The 17,404-nt window shown below is 42.9% G+C and overlaps 1 protein-coding gene across 1 annotated transcript in view; it reads right to left on the bottom strand.

Moving 5' to 3' along the window:
* Positions 1–17,404, bottom strand: part of LOC126334172 (irregular chiasm C-roughest protein-like) — a 427,129-nt gene that overhangs the window by 76,934 nt on the left and 332,791 nt on the right. The gene's annotated exons all lie outside the window — the stretch shown is intronic.

The raw sequence follows: 17,404 nt of genomic DNA, 5'->3' as shown, positions 1-17,404 counted from the left end.
AATTATGCAATATATTAATAAACAATAATCGAAATTCCAAATAGCTTTCCAGGCAGTGTAATGTCGTGGGTCCTTAGTAATACTTGCTAACTCGTATACTCTCTCTCTTCACTACGTCGATGTAGTGCACCTTTACCAGACGGCAGAATTAAGCGACGAGTTTTCGGTTAACTGAACAGCGGCGAAGACGCATGCCGAGTCTCCTAGAGTACGGAGGTGGAAAGTGTGAAGAGGACGTCATAGGGTCCAGTGGCGAGGCTGAAAAGGCCTTATTTCTAATTTTTAGATTAGACAAGCTGCGATTATCACACCTCGCTGCGGCTAGATGCTCGGACAGAGAGGTAGGTGGCACGTACGTGCCTCGTTTACTGTGTAATCAGGTACGCGTTTTTCTTTATAGCTTTAACGTTTTGTTGTGTGTTATTTCTCTTCACTGATTCATGAAGGACGGATAAACAATTGTTTATTGTGTTGAACTGTGGAAGAACTGAGTAGTATGTGAAACGTCAGCATGCCATGTACGAAACTTTCGCAGTACTCACGTTATGAATACTTTGAAAGTTCATAGACTAGAAAATAAATTTTATGAGACGCTGCCTTACACATTGAGGGATCCTCAGGGGTGGAATCAACTGTTTTAAAACACTTGCACGTTGATTTGGTTATGCCACAAGGTATCACGTAAAAGTGGTTTTAGAAGTTCTTGTGTTTGAAAAGAGCCAATATCAAGGCGACGCCAAAACGGAGAGGTTAAAGTGTTAGGCCGGCATGTTGAATATTGTGGTTTCGAATCTTGTCCTATGTGTTCTACATGTGTTTACCATTTCACCGAAACGAATACGATTGTGATTTTTATTTTGTTTTTTGATTTAAATATAATTTGTTTCATTTATAGTCCTTTGATGCATCATTTTTTATAAGCTCTCGATTTGTCCTTTTATTCTTTTTTTAATTTCGGACCTCTGTCCATCTGATTTCAAATATTTTCTTTGCCGGTAATAATAATCAGATGCTTGAAAATACGAGGCGAAATAGTCTATTTATAAAGGGTGCGCATTTGTGTCAAAAGCTGAATTTCGTTACCAGTAGTACTAGCATTTGGGTATTAATCAGCACAAAAAAATGTTCAAATGTGTGTGAAATCTTATGGAACTTAAACTGCTAAGGTGATCAGTCCCTATAATCAGTACAAAATAATTTACGTCGTAAATTCTTTTCGCACCATTGACGGGACAATTCAGATGAAGACAAATGAAACGAGTTTCATAAATAAAACGAAATTCAATCAAATTAAGTAATAAAAATACGAACTGCAATACCTTGAACAAAATCATTATATTTAAAACTAGTTAACAGAATAAAAATAATTATCACAGTCGTTTTAATAAAGATGCAGAAAAAAATAGAGTGCACTTCATGGGATTAAAGTCCACAAACTTCAACGTACCAGCAAAACAGCTGCATCGCTACTATACATCGCCCACCGTCTAGAAACTATTCCAAGTAGCGAGGCTCTGTTTAACCACAAGAAATTCTGAACATCTTGTAAATTTCCACAAACAGGAATCCACCAGACTGAATGGCTGCAGCGTCTGATATTTGGGAACCAGAACTACACAACCGTGAAGGTGATTTCAAAATCCCACCTGTAGATCTCTCCTTGTTAGACCAACAAAGGTTTATGGAGCCACGCTTTTTGAACGTAAATGTAATAAATGAGCTAATGACGGTCCTCGAAGTAGCTGCAACATAAAAACTGTTACAGACAGGACCCAGAGCGCTGCACTGAAACAAAGGTCTTACAAACTAGCCGTAGCGCATCGACTGACCGATCCAGATGCAGTTGCTCGACAACTGTAGTGCAACTGACTACTGCAGTCAATTCGTGATGAAGCGGGTTGTCTCGCAATATTTCTTTTTCCTGGTGAAGCTCCGTTGTGTTTATTGAGGTCGTGATTTCGCAGAACAGCCAACGTTAGAGTTCTGAAAATTCTCACCATTTATAACAAGAGCTATAGCAGGATTTCTAAATAGTAGTGTGGTGTTCAGTTGCTGCAACCCTACTCACTGGTCAAATCTTTTTCCAGCTACTGATAGGTATATGAATAACACTTTGGAAACATTTTTCATAGAACCACCAACTAGCAAAGGATCTACGGTAACTTGGACATAGCATTTCAAGAACGAATACCACCAAAAAATTTGCATCATCTCGGTTTGGACAGTTCCGGAACCTGTACAGAAAATTGGAATAGAGATCAACATAAACATCATTTCCGTCCTTTTTATTGCTTATGGAAACCACATATTGCATATCACCATACAGCGAGACTTTCAGAGGTGATGGTCCAGTCTGCTATACACACCGGTACCTCTAATACCCAGTAACACGTCCTCTTGCGTTGATGGATGGCTGTATTCGTCGAGGCATTCTATCCACAAGTTCATCAAGGCCCTGTTTGTCCTGATTGTCTCAGAATGGTTGGTGGGTCACGTCGTCCACAAACAGCCCTTTTCAGTCTATCCCAGTCATGTTCGATAGAGTTCATGTCTGGAGAACACTCTGGCCACTCTATTCGAGCGTTGTCATTATTCTGAAGGAAGTCATTCACAAGATATGCACTACGGTGGCGCCTTGCCCGTATGCTGCCGATATGGTTGCACTATACGTCGGAGGATAGCATTCACGCATCGTACAGCCGTTATAGTGCCTTCCATGACCGCGAGCGGCGCACGTCGGACCCACATAATGCCACCCCAAAACAGCAGGAAACCTCCACCTTGCTGCACTAGCTGGATAGTGCGTTTAAGGCGTTCAGCCTGGCCGAGCTGCCTCGAAACGTCTCCGGCGATTGTCTGGTTGAAGATATATGCCACACTCATCAGTGAAGAGAACGCGAGGCCATTCCTGGGTGTTCCATTCGGCGTGTTGTTGGACCCTTCTGTACCGCGCTGCATGTTGTCGTGGTTTCGAAAATGGACCTCGCTATGGACGTCGGAAGTGGAGTTGCGCATCATGCAGTATATTGCACACAGTTTGAGTGGTAACTCGACGTCCTGTGGCTGCACGAAAAGAATTATTCTACATGGTGGGGTGGCTGTTAGGGTTCCCTCCAGCCACATTCCATAGTTAGTGGTCATCCACTGCCGTAGTAGCCCTTGGTCGGCGTGAGCGAGGCATGTCATCGACAGTTCCTGTCTCTCTATGTGCCCGAACAACATCGCTTTGGTTCACACCGAGTTGCCTGGACGCTTCCTTTGTTGAGAGCCCTTCTTGGCACAAAGTAACAATGTGGACGCCATCGATCCGCGGTATTGGCCGTCTAGGCATGTTTGAACTACAGACAACACGTGCCGTGAACCTCCTTCCTGGTGGAACTGATCGGCTGTCGGACCCCCTCCGTCTGATAGGCACCACTCATGAATGGTTGTTTAAATCTTTGGAAGAGTTTAGTGGCATCTCTGAACAGTCAAAGGGACTGTGTCTTTGATACAATATCCGCAGTCAACGCCTATCTACAAGAGTTCTGGGAACCGGGGTGATGCAAACTTTTTTTGATGTGTGTAGTTTCGCTGCCAAATTGTAATTACAGCCGGCACTGGTTCCTTGTGTATAGCTGCACGTTAATTATAATCACCCGTTACGAACAAATAGCCTTTGAATAGATGAAGAGATGTAAGGCAGTATTGGGCTTATGAGTGCTAGAACTGCTGCAGCTGAAATTCTCGGAGCCCTTCACAATGCGTCCCGTGGGTGTCGGGCTGCTATTTCAACAGACGAGCGTCACACTGAGCACCTTCTATAAATGCACCTAGTTTAATTAAGTCGTATTTCGTCTAACTTTATGCTCAACTTAGAGTAGTCGCGCAAAGCCTTCATTCGGTTACTACCGAGTGAACTAGCTGGTGCACATCCCGTGCAAACAGTTAGTACGCGCCAGCGTCGTACAGGGTGGCTATAGTTAAACTTTCGCTACTTGAGAGGAGCCCCATGACAAACGACTTGTGGCAGGACAGTGAAACATTCTGGTAACATTTGTAAGGAAACGCGGATGAGAAGTAACTATTAAATGGGTAATATTTGTTTACTGCTGCCACGTTATATTTTAAGTTACAAACTTTGCTCAATGCGATAACGCACCTGCATCCACTAGAGCCTGGAACTGCACTATAGATTGCTCTACTGCTGCCTATGGTTTTCAGCTGTAGTGACACAGTTTGTGCGTCCAGCGTTCTCAGCCATGGTGACAGAAACCCCTACAAAAATTTGTGGTGCAAATGCCTCTCGCAGAAGCTAACCCCAGACCGTCAGTTAATTCGTTCTACAACGCCACTGTGGAGAAAAGGACCTCTTTGTATTCCTTTAACGCGTCGATACTCGCGCAGAGTAGCAGCAGTATTTGTATTATCGTCATAAAACAGCTGTGTATGTAAAGCCCTGCTCACCTTTCTGAAACCCATTTTGTCTGTCGGCAATTATACTGCACACTGATGCTTGCGTTTCAGACCTACGTCGCCATACCAGTACTTGCGCGTAACGGCACGTCATGGCAGTAACACTGCTACCAACGTAAATACTGCAACGCACAGTCTGAACACCATTTCTTTGAAGTTGAATTCCCATACGATAAATAGTTTACCGTTCACATACCTCAACCAGCGAAAGTCAGCTATCATGTACGTAGAACAACTTGTTTTTATTCGTATGTCATGAGATTTGGTGGGGAATTACATAAATCTGAACGAGTATGTGTGTGTTTTAGTGGTGGTAAACTACTTTTTTCATTGAATGTTTCCATCACGTTTACTGGAACAGGAGGATTCCGCTTCACCGAATAGTGCAGTTTGCAAATGTGTAAGCAATGAGGAACAATGACGTTGTTACCTTCTGTGGTGGAACTTACTGAACACGTTCCTGTTTAGGTGAGCTACTACTAATGCTAGTAAGCTCAGTAGATTTGTACGTCATCCCTTTAAAAAAGCGCACTACTCGCTTTGAAACACTGTACATGATGTAGCACAACTCTAAAAACGGCCGTCACAGAAGTTGGGAAGAAGAGCACAGGTATGGAGAACGTAAATGCAAAGAAAGCGTGGGTACCAGAAGGAATGCTTCAGCTGGTCGATGAAAAAAAGGAAATAAAAAAATGTTGAGGGAAAATCAGGAACATAGAAATACAGGTCACTTAGGAAGAACAGGAAAGCCATGGCGTAATGGCTACATGAAAATGTGAGGAAATGGAAAAAGAAATAATTGTTGTAAGAACTCACCCAGCATATAACACAGTCAAAACCACCTTTGCCGAAATTAAAAACAAGGGCGACATTAACAATCATATCGCTGAGATGCTAAGTCTCAAATAGGCACAGCAAAAAGATTGTCACAAAATAACTTTCGACCAACAAGTCCCTTGTCAAAAATAGACCCACACACACACACAAATGCTAACGCAACTCACACACTCATAACAACAGCCTCTGGCAGCTGAACCAGTGTGACTTCAGCTGCCAGAGGCTGATATCATGTGTGTGTGAGTTGTGTTCGCGCGCTCACGTGTGTGTGTGTCGTCTATTTTTGACAAAGTTCTTGTGGGCCAAAAACTATTTTATGACAGTCTTTTTGCTGTGTCTACCTGCGACTTAGCATCTCCTCTACATGCTGAGTAGCAACATATTTTTCACAAATGCTGCATTCCATCCTGGGTTTTCCATGGTTTGGCGGTAACATTAAGCGTGAAACGGGTATTCCACTGTTCATTGCAGAGGAGAGACAGGACAGGTGGAAGAGTACACTGAAGGCTTCCGAGGGGGTGGGGGGTGGAGCCTTATCTGATAACGTGACAGAAGAAGAAACAGGATTCCATATAGAAGAGATGTGGGATCCATTATTAGAATCAAAATTTAGAAGACTTAAGATCGAATAAGACACGAGAGAAGATAACATTTTATCAGAATTTCTAAAAATCACTGCGGGAAGTGGGAACATTATTCAGATTCGTGTGTAGACTGTATGAGTCTAGCGATGTACCATCCCCTTTCGGAAGAAACATCATCCACACAATTCTGAAGATAGAGAGAGTCGACAAGTCACACGACTATCGCACAATCAGCTAAACAGCTGACGCATCCAAGCTGCTGACAAGAGTAATGTACAGAAAATTATAGAAGAAAAACTTAGTACGTGTTAGATGACGATGTTTGGCTTTATGGAATATAAACAGAACAAGAAGGCAGTTCTGACACAGCTGATAATGGAAGCAAGACTGGAGAAAAATCAAGACACGTTCATAGGATTTGTCGACTTGTAAACAGCGTTCAACAGTGTCAAACGGTGCAAGATGTTCGAAATTTGTAGAGAAAGACAGGTAATATACAACGTGTACAAAAGCGAGGAGGGAACAATAAGAATGAAAGACGAAGAAAGAGATGTTCGGATTAAAAAGGTTGTAATCAGTGATGTTACTTGTGTATCGTACAATTTTTCGCTCTGCATAAACTCTTAGTTTTTCCTTTGCTTTTTTCCTTCTTTCCTTTTTCGAGCAACCTTTATTATTTTCCTCTCCTACTTTAGGAATCCAATGAACCCTTTAGTAACAATAAAAAACAAAATTTCATTTTGAAATATGTGCTCTGTTACGTCTATTTGCGTTGGTCTTTTTGTTAGGGTTCCGTGCAGAACCTTACATTAGAGGTGTTCAATCCGCGGACCCCGGGCCGCATGCGGCACAATAGAAGAATACGGGAAAGATATAGGCCCGCGTCTCGTGGTCGTGCGGTAGCGTTCTCGCTTCCCACGCCCGGGTTCGATTCCCGGCGGGGTCAGGGATTTTCTCTGCCTCGTGATGGCTGGGTGTTGTGTGATGTCCTTAGGTTAGTTAGGTTTAAGTAGTTCTAAGTTCTAGGGGACTGATGACCATAGATGTTAAGTCCCATAGTGTTCAGGGCCATTTGAACGATTTTTGAAAGATATAGGAAAAGACGAGCAGTATATAACATGTACAAGAGCCAAGAGGTTACAATAGGAGTGGAACATCAAGAATGGTTCGGATTAAGAAGGTTGTAACACAGTGATGTAGTGACGGAAATAAAAGGAGGATTCAAGAGTGGAATTAAAATGCAAGGTGAAACGATATCAATGATAAGATTAACTGATGACATTGCTATCCTGAGTGAAGGTAAAGAAGAATTACAGGATTTCTTGAATTGATTGAACAGTCTAATGAGTACAGAATATGGATTTAGAGTAAATCGAAGAAAGGCGAAAGTACTGAGAAGAAGTAGAGAGGAGAAGAGCGCTAAGCTTAAAATTAAGATTGATAGTCACGAAGTGGATGAAGTTAAGTTATTCTGTTACCCAGCCTCTAAAGTAACCAATGACGGACGAAGTGAGGAAGAGACCAAAAGCTGACTAATACTGGAAAAAAGGTAATTCTTGGCCAAGAGACGTTTACTAGTATCAAACATAGGCGTTAACCTTATGAAGAATTTCTAAGAATGTACATTTAGAGAATAGCTTCCATGATACTAGAGGGTAAAAACTGTAAAGGGAGACAGAGATTGGAATAACTTCAGCAAATAACTGGGGGTGTAGCTTGCAAGCGTTGCTCTGAGATGAAGAGGTTGGCACAGGAGACGAATTCATGGCTGGCCGCATCACACCAGTCAGATGACTGATGACTCAAAACTGTAAAATAAAAATAAAAAGGTGATGCACTGAAATAGTCTGTATGTGGCTTTCGAGTGCATGGAAACAGTGGAGTAAGCAGAACTGACGTGCAGACGAGACAGAAAGACAGAAAGTGGCTATCATATATAGAAGTGTCCATGACAATACAATGAATGTAGTTGACCAGTTTGTTTCTGTATCAAGCCGGACACTATTAATGCTGATAGTCCGAGTGTCTACAAGGAAAAGTGTACCAGTCGCAGCCTTGTAACACAACGTAAGAGTGCTGGTCGTAAAGAGATTCTAATCGCTTCTCTTCGGAAACAAGAATCACGGTTTCTCAGTGAGAATCAGTTTCAGACGCAACAAGAATTAATGGTTGAAGCCTGTCGTCCATAACAATCGGATCTTGAACGAAATGGTCACTTGGGGCCAGACACCTCGCAAACGGCATTTGTACACAGCGACATGTTATGCTGCGGTTCTTCAGTGTGCCAAATAACAGAGTAATTGCACATAGCTGGCTGCTGGCGTGTAGTGCGCTCTCACAGCTGAACGTTTTTCCTCTTCTCAAATGGGGCACTATTCGAATGCGATGACGGTCATAAGAAGCCCGTAAGATACAGAATATGGAGGACGTAGTTCAGACAAGAGGTAGTTCTATGATGATTTAGGAAGGCACTTCATACCAATACTTCGGCCCAGCAATTTATATTATCGTGAGTACGAATCTGGATGTTTATTTGATCATCCTCTTTCACCTCTTTATTGTAACCATGTTGTGGAGACACTCCATGATGGCAGCATCCGTATTCGCAGGGCTGAACAGATGCGGTTATGGTTTGGAAAAGACGCACGGACCTATCGCACATCAAGTGGTCCATTAAATTACCTGATGTCAATGCCACAGAAAATGTCTATTGCTGTTTTTAACTATTGGTGATACGTATCAATCAGCAGGCAGTTCCACGGGATCTAATTACTAATGCTTGGCTTCATTTTGATAAAACAGTACAGTGTCGGGGAAACGAACACTAGTCACAGACATCTGTAGAACAGGTAAATAAAGGAAAATTGCTGGCTTTCTGTGTTATTCGTTATTTAAGTTGCAAGTAATTTATTTGCGAATACTTTTGTCTAAATGAACTGCTCACTCGAATAACTATCCAGGTCCAAATGTGTTCGAATAATGCCCATCTCTGGTCACCACTACACGTCACATATCATCCCTTTTCCAGTCACTTCGGTCAGTTTTATCAACTGTATCGCGCCCTGCTTCGGTCAGTTTTATCAACTGTATCGCGCCCTGTTATCTAAGCTGCTTGATTTAATCACTACAGCCTACGCTGTAGTTGCACTGCAAAGTTTTCATTTTTTCATTATGAAAAAAGTTCAGAATTATAATCAGTAGCTTCATCAACAAAAATCTTTCTCATTTGTGCTTTTCAAAATATGTCTCAATGTCGTCTTGATTTTCTCAGCCGACTGAATGAGAGCATTGTTTCGTCAGCTATACTTTCAACTTAATCAGTGACCTCCAATGACATTAGACCGGTTGATTTTTTTCGCAGTGAAGAAACTATACGGACTGGTCGATGAGAGGATACGGAGCAAAAATTATCTAATGAACTTATGGGCGGAAATGCATGGTTTCCATTCTAGGGACCATCTATCCAAACATACATTGTTACAGAGACTGCGGCCTAATACGCGCCGTAACAGCAGCCACAATTACATGCACGGTTTCCTTCTAGAGGATGGTTATTTTCTTCAAAGATTATAGCCTAGCGCTCTCACCTGCCGTAGGCATTGCTCCAATTCACTTCTCACCTTGTAGTGTATGTGATACAGCGTTGTACACGATCGTTCCGTATTCGATTCCAGAGCTTGGCGCCATGGTGTTTACTTACAGAAAGGCAAATGACAACGGGAGGCAAGCATCAATGTTGTATCAGGAGACCTATCCTCGCCGACACCTGTCACAGTATTCAATGTTTCGAACAGTGTTTCGCCGTTTGTCTGAGACATACCCTTTCAGGAAACAGGGAATGATGAAGGATGTTTCCGAAATGTTCGGGCACCATCCCTGGAAGAAAATGTGATAAACACGGTGGAAGGCAACCGCTGTGCCAGTACCAGGCAGTTGGCCCTACAGTACAGGGTAAGCCAGACGAACGTGTGGAACATTTTCCATAACTGTTCCTACACTTACCACTTACAGCATGTGCAGCGCTCGTTAGCGACACATCGGGAGCAGTTTTGTCGCTGGTTTCTTCATCAGGTATCCACGATTCCGGGATTTGTGTCGTCCATCCTATTGACACAGGATCCACCTTTACGTGGAGCGGTATCTTCAACTTTCGTAACAGTCATCTGTGGGATGGTATGCAGAAACCCCGTGGTAGGGTGACAGCAAATCATCGTCATTGATGCTGCGGGAATGTGCTAGCCGGAATAGTTGGCGATCAAATTTTGGGACAAGTCTTCCTTCCACGTAGCCTAACAGGCAGGAACTATTGGCGTTTATTGCGGCTTTCTTTGCCTCGCCTGCTGGAAGAAGTGCCATTGATGATTCGAATGGTTATGAGGCAGCCACATAATGGTACTCCAGCGTACTTCGCCGTTAACGCCTGGACGCATCTCAGTCGTATCTTCGCTGGTCGATAGATCGGACGATGGGGACCAGTTGAATGGCCTGCTCGTTCACCGGATCTCAACCCGTGCGAGTTCTGGTTAGTGGGCCATCTGGAAAGTATCGTTTATTCAGAGATGCAGAGGCCATTCCAGATGTGAAGACACTGGATTAGCGTATTCATGCTACCTTTGACACTGTTCGGATGCACCCTGGCCCATGTAAACGGACGAGGCAAAACATGCTGAGGCGCGTACACGGTGCGTTGAGGTACATGAAAACCATTTTCAACACATACTGTAACTGTGCCTGCATGGTGCAGAGCGCATTAGACCGAAGTTTCTGTAACAACGTATGATTGGATAAAATGTCACTAGCACGGAAACTATGCATTTCCGGATATATGTTCTTTAGGACTTTTTTATCTTGTCGTCAATCAATTGGAAGAGTTTGTACACGTTTGAAAAAAATCGCCCTGTATTTTCGATTGTCCCATTTATTGTGCTTATACATTATCATTCTCAGTTACTATTATAACACTTGGTAAATATCAGTCACACTCTCACAGTGTACACTTTCTAAATAGAAGACATCGAAACTCCACAGAGAAAAAGAAAATCTACTCCTATATGAATTGCAACACTTCTCGGGCTCCTTAGTGCCGCTGCTTTGTGACAAAGCTGCTTACAGGCCATATTTCTTTAGCCGATTGGCAGGGACACTCGCTTGTTACCGCTTAGTCGTAAGAGGACCAAATGGCTATCGGAATTTTATATTTATTTTAACTGAAGTTCTAAATTCAAGTACGAATCAGCATAAACAGTTCCATGAAATCGTACAAAATACACCGAAAAGTCGACTCCTAAGTTTTCCGACAGTCTCTAATACACTAAAGAAAGGTTATTTCATTTCTCAATATGGATTATGCAGCTGTATGGTACTTTCGTAATAGTCAGCTGTAAGATAGTGTGCAGAAACCCCATGGTATGGTGACAGCGAAGCATCATCATCGGTGCAGCGGGAATGTGTAAGCCACGCGTGTGGTCTGGGTAAGGTTCCCACTCCTGGGAAAATTTAAACAAAGCTGCATGTTCCACGTACGAAGCGTAAGATACAAAAAAAATTTTTTTAATGTAATTTATAATGATTTTATTTAAATTCAAACAATGAAATCTGGACTTTTGTCTTGATATACGGAACTAATTATAAATAATAAGACTTCAATTTTTCATACACATAACAATTAGATATCTGTTAATTAGTAAATTTTTCATGAATTCTATGTGTGTAGGTATTCGAACTGAAATGAGAAAAACGAAAAAAATAATGAGCAAAACGAGACTAACTGGCGATTACCAGTCTCGCACAATAGGGATTTCTTGTCCTCTCCGTGTATTTTAAACTTCACGGAATTGCTATATGAACACTCACCTCTACTTAAAAATAGGATCAGCAGGAAATCGAACATAAAACTGCTACGTGTTAGGCGAGTATATCAACACACGGACACACTACGTGTCGACAGTAACAGATCTTTAGTGTAGTAACAACGGTCGGAAAACGCTAAAAGCGATTTTTCACAGAAGTTTTTGAGAGTTGCGTCGCGTTGCTTTGGGCTATTAATATTTAGGTACCGAACTTCACGCAGTTAATATACAGAATTACAATGATGCGACTGCCGTGACGTCCCCCACATCAGTCGAGACTGCGTTGTGAGAATAGGAATCTTTTGTTGTTTCACTTCCAATACCAACAACTCACGGGCGTGTGTGAACATAGCAATCAGCAGCTACGACATACATTTTGGCATGGAAGTAACATGCATTGGTGAATAAGCATAACGGTGACGATCATCTTCAAGCGCGATTCACATTTGTAGCAAGGCATATAAAATTAGCGTAATGCTGCTGTAATACAGGGCCATGAGTAGAAGGAAAACGACATTCAAAACATTTAGTAAACATTGGTTATTGTGTCTCAAATTGCATAAGGTACTTAAATATAGTACAGTTGCCGATATTAAATATTTAATCGTTCGCTGACAAAGACAGCACTAGAGCACTTCGCCAGTGTCACACGTTTGGGGTCTTTGAGCGTGGCAGCAATGCAAAACAGAGAATAGTCGGCACCAGGTGCTCTGAATGATGCGGAATTCTAAGGATCGATACTAACGAGCAAAACTCCCCATCGCAACCTCCTCAGGTTTAGTGGTAAAATGGTCCACTGTATAGCCCGTCAAACACTAAACAAAAAAAATGGTTCAGGTGATGATGACCAACTTATCGATCCCTTACTGATATTAGGCCACTGAGAAGCTTATAAAATGGTAACTTGTGTTGTTGTTGGTGTGGTCTTCAGTCCTGAGGCTGGATTGATGCAGCTCTCCATGCTACTCTATCATGTGCAAGCCTCTTTATCTCCCAGTACTTACTGCAACTTACATCCTTCTGAATCTGTTTAGTGAATTCATCACTTAGTCTCACTACGATTTTTACCCTCCACGCTGCCCTAAATTCGTGATCCATTGATGCCTCAGAATATGCCCTACCAACCGATCCCTTCTTCTAGTCAAGTTGTGCCACTAATTTCGCTTCTCTCCAATTCTATTCAATACCACCTCATTAGTTATGTGATCTACTCATCTAATCTTCAGCGTTCTTCTGTAGCACCACATTTCAAAAGTTTCTATTCTCTTCTTGTCTAAACTATTTATCGTCCACGTTTCACTTCCATACATGGCTACACTTTATACAAATACTTTCAGAATTGACTTCCTGACACTTAAATCTATACTCCATGCTGACAAATTTCTCTTCTTCAGAAACGCTTTCCTTGATATTGCCAGTCTACATTTTATATCTTCTCTACTTCGACCACCATTAGTTATTTTGCTCCGCAAATAGCAAAACACATTTACTACTTCAACAGTCTCATATCCTAATCTAATTCCCGCAGCATCATACCACTTAATTCGACTACATTCCATTATCCTCGTTTTCCTTTTGTTGATGTTCATCTTACATCCTCCTTTCAAGACACTGTCCATTCCGTTTAGCTGCTCTTCCAGGTCCTTTGCTGTCTATGAAAGAATTGCAACGTCATCGGGGAACCTCAAAGTTTTCATTTCTTTGCCATGGATTTTAATTCCTATTCCGAACTTTTCTTTTCTTTCCTTTACAGCTTGCTCAATATACAGATTGAATAACATCGGGGATAGGTTACAACCCTGTCTCACTCCCTTCCCAACCACTGCTTACCTTTCAAGCTCATCGACTGATATAACTGTCATCTAGTTTCTGTAAATATTGTACATAGCCTTTCTCTCCATGTATTTTACACCTGCCACCTTCAGAATTTGATAGAGAGTATTCCAGTCAACATTGTCAAAAGCTTTCTGTAAGTCTATAGATGCTAGAAACGTAGGTTTGCCTTTCTTTAATCTATTTTCTAAGATAAGTCGTAGGGTTCAGTATTGCTTCACGTATTCCAACATTTCTACGGAATCCAAACTGATCTTCCCCGTGGTCGGCATCTACCAGTTTTTCCATTCGTCTGTAAAGATTTCGTGTTAGTATTTTGCAGCCGTGGCTTATTAAACTGACCTGTGATTTTCACATCGGTCAACAGCTCCTTTCTTTGGGATTGGAATTATTATATTCTTCTTGCAGTATGAGCGTATTTCACCAGCGTCATACGTCTTGCACACTAGATGGTAGAGTTTTGTTAGGCCTGGCTCTTCCAAGGCTGTCAGTAGGTCTAATGGAATGTTGTCTACTCCCGGGGCCTTGTATCAACTTAGGTCTTTCAGTGCTCTGTCAAACTCTTCACGCAGTATCATATCTCCAGTTTCATCCTCATCTACATCCGCTTCCATTTCTATAATATTGTCCTCAAGAGCACCGCCCTTGTCTAGACCCTGTACATACTCTTCCACCTTTCTGCTTTCCCTTCTTTGCTTAGAACTGGGTCTCCATCTAAGCTCTTGTATTTATACAAGTGGTTCTCTTTTCTCCAAAGGTCTCTTTAATTTTCCTGTAGGCAATATCGATCCTACCCCTAGTGATATGCGCCTCTCCATGCTTAAGTTTTTCCTGTAGCCATCCTTGCTTAGACATTTTGTATTTTTGAGACGTTTGTATTTCCATTTGTCTGCTTTATTTACCGCATTTTTATATTTTCTCCTTTCATCAATTAAATTCAATATCTCTTCTGTTGCCCAAGGATTTCTATGAGTCCTTGTCTTTTTACCTAGTTGATCCTATGCTGTCTTCACTATTTCACCTCTCAAAGCTACCCACTTTTCTTCTACTGTATTTCTTTCTCCCATTCTAGTCAATCGTTCCCTTATGCTCTCCCTGAAACTCTCTAAAATCTCTTGTTCTTTCAGTTTATCCAGCTCCCATCTCCTCCGATTCCCACCTTTTTTGTTTCTTCAGTTTTAATCTACAGTTCGTAACCAATAGATTGTGGTCAGAGTCCACATCTGCCCCTGGAAATGTCTTACAGTTTCACACTTTGTTCCTGAATCTCTGTCTTACCATTAGACCGGGTGATCAAAAAGTCAGAATAAATTTGAAAACTAAAATAAATCACCGAATATTGTAGATAGAGAGGTACAATTTGACACACATGCTTGGAGTGGCACGGGGCTTTATTAGAACAAAAAAAAAAAAAAAAGAAACACAAAAATACAAAAGTACAAAAAATGTCCGATAGATGGCGCTTCATCGGATCAGAATAGCAATAATAAGCATAAAAAAGTGAGACAAAGCAAAGATGATGTTCTTTAAGGGAAATGCTCAATATGTACACCATAATTCCTCAACAATAACTGCAGTCGAGAAATAATGTTGTGAACGGCACTGTAAAGCATGTCCGGAGTTGTAGTGGGTCATTGGCGTCGGATGTTGTGTTTCAGGATCCCTAGAGATGTCGGTTGATCACGATACACTTGCGACTTTATGTAACCCCAAAGCCAATAATCGCACGGACTGAGGTCTGGGGACCTGGAAGGCCAAGCATGACGAAAGTGGTGGCTGAGCACACGATCGTCACCAAACGACGCGTGCAAGAGATCTTTCACGTGTCTATCAACATGGGTGGAGCACCATCCTGCATAAACATCCTACGTTCAGCAAATGTTTATCTGCCAGGTTGGGGATGATGCGATTCTGTAACATATCGGCGTACCTCTCACCAGTCACGGTCGCAGTTAAAAAACCAGAATCAGGCATTTCCTCGAAGAAAAATGGCCTAATAACGGTAGCTGTGGTATATCCAACCCATACCGTGACTTTCTCTTCGTGCAAAGGAGTTTCCACGACAGTACTAGGATTTTTGGTTAGCCCAAATTCTGCAGTTGTGGGCGTTGACAGACCCTCGGAGCGTGAAATGAGCTTCGTCGGTCCACAACACTTTACTCAACTTATCGTTATCTTCCGCAATATTTTGAAACACCCATACCGCAAATGGACTCCGCTTCACTAAATCGCCAGGTAACAGTTCATGATGCCGATGGGTTTTGTACGTATGGCATCGGAGGGTAGCCGGCCGTGGTGGTCTCGCGGTTCTAGGCGCGCAGGTCCGAATCCTGCCTCGGGCATGGATGTGTGTGATGTCCTTAGGTTAGTTAGGTTTAAGTAGTTCTAAGTTCTACGGGACTGATAACCACAGCAGTTGAGTCCCATAGTGCTCAGAGCCATTTGAACCATTTGAACCATCGGAGGGTACGTCTCAGTGCCAACAAAACATCAGCGTACAGAGTACCGGTGCGACGTGGTACTGCACGAGCGCTGACTTCCCGTGCATAAACGAACCCGCTACAGTCTCCATTTCTTCGTGAACTGTCTCAGCAGCATTACCCCTTGTGCTCGGTCGGCCACTACAGGGTCTATCGTCTAAACAACCCGTGGCCTCGAACTTCGATATCATCCTCGCCACTGCTGCATTTGTCAACGGACCTTCACTCGTTTGAACCCCCTTCCTGAGGCGATATGATCGTAACGCTGAACTAGCATATTCCCCATTCTGATAATACAGCTTCACTAAACGCTCCTTTTCAGGTAACGTCAACTTGCTGCGACTGCTGGCGCATCTGATTCTCTGTATTTCTTTATTGTTATTTTAAACACCTTGTACAAAGGTGGGCTGTTAGCAGCATAGTACGCTACTCTTCAGCCGCGAGTGGTATAATATATGACATAAAGGAGGTACAGATAATATAATAAAAATACCGAGCAAAAACTGTAGATAGGAAAAGCAACAGACAGGGAGCCGTTCAAGCTGGACAAGAAAAAACACCAAAACCTGTTGACACGGCACACAAAACACGGACTACTGCGACGGCACAGGTGAACAGTGGTAGCGTGACGGCGGAAGAACACTAACACAAAACGAAGGCACACACTGATGGCGATGATCTCCGGTGCGTGAATGTCCACTGAGCGTGTACGAGTCCAGGGACCTGCAAAAATGAGGAGGAGGGGTGTGGGAAAGAGAGAGGTGAGCAGAGATACCAAGGGCAGGGGAGATAGGGGGGAGGGAGGAAGGGAGGATGGGGGAGGGGAAGCCCAGCGGATGAGGGGTGGAGGAGGAGTGATGGGGGGGGGGGGGGAAGGAGAGAGAAGGGAGGAAGGGTGGTTCAAATGGCTCTGAGCACTATGCGACAACTTCTGTCATCAGTCGCCTACAACTTAGAACTAATTAAACCTAACTAACCTAAGGAAATGATACACATCCATGCCCAAGGCAGGATTCGAACATGTGACTGTAGCGGTCGCTGAGTTCGAGACTGTAGCGCTCAGAACCGCACGGCCACTCAGGCCGGCCGAGTGAGAGTGCATAAAGAAAAAAGGACAGGAAGTTGGAGGTGAGGATCAAAGTTGATGGGAGGGGTAGATGGAGGGGAGGAGGGCATCATCAGGGAGGGGGAGCTGGCGGAAGTCACCTTGGGAGAGGATGAGGATGGTGGAGAGATGGAGACCGGGTGGGACGTGGGAATACAGGCACGGCAACAGGTGGGGGTGGGAGAGCATAGGTGAGATAAGCAGGTGAGGAGGTTCGAGTTAATGGGAGGTGTAGAGGATCCGTATCCGTTCGAGGAAAAG

Source organism: Schistocerca gregaria, chromosome 1, assembly GCF_023897955.1.
Source record: "Schistocerca gregaria isolate iqSchGreg1 chromosome 1, iqSchGreg1.2, whole genome shotgun sequence".
Lineage (NCBI taxonomy): Eukaryota > Metazoa > Arthropoda > Insecta > Orthoptera > Acrididae > Schistocerca > Schistocerca gregaria.
The sequence above is the reverse complement of the archived record's forward strand: the minus strand, read 5'-3'. Positions and strand labels throughout refer to the sequence as shown.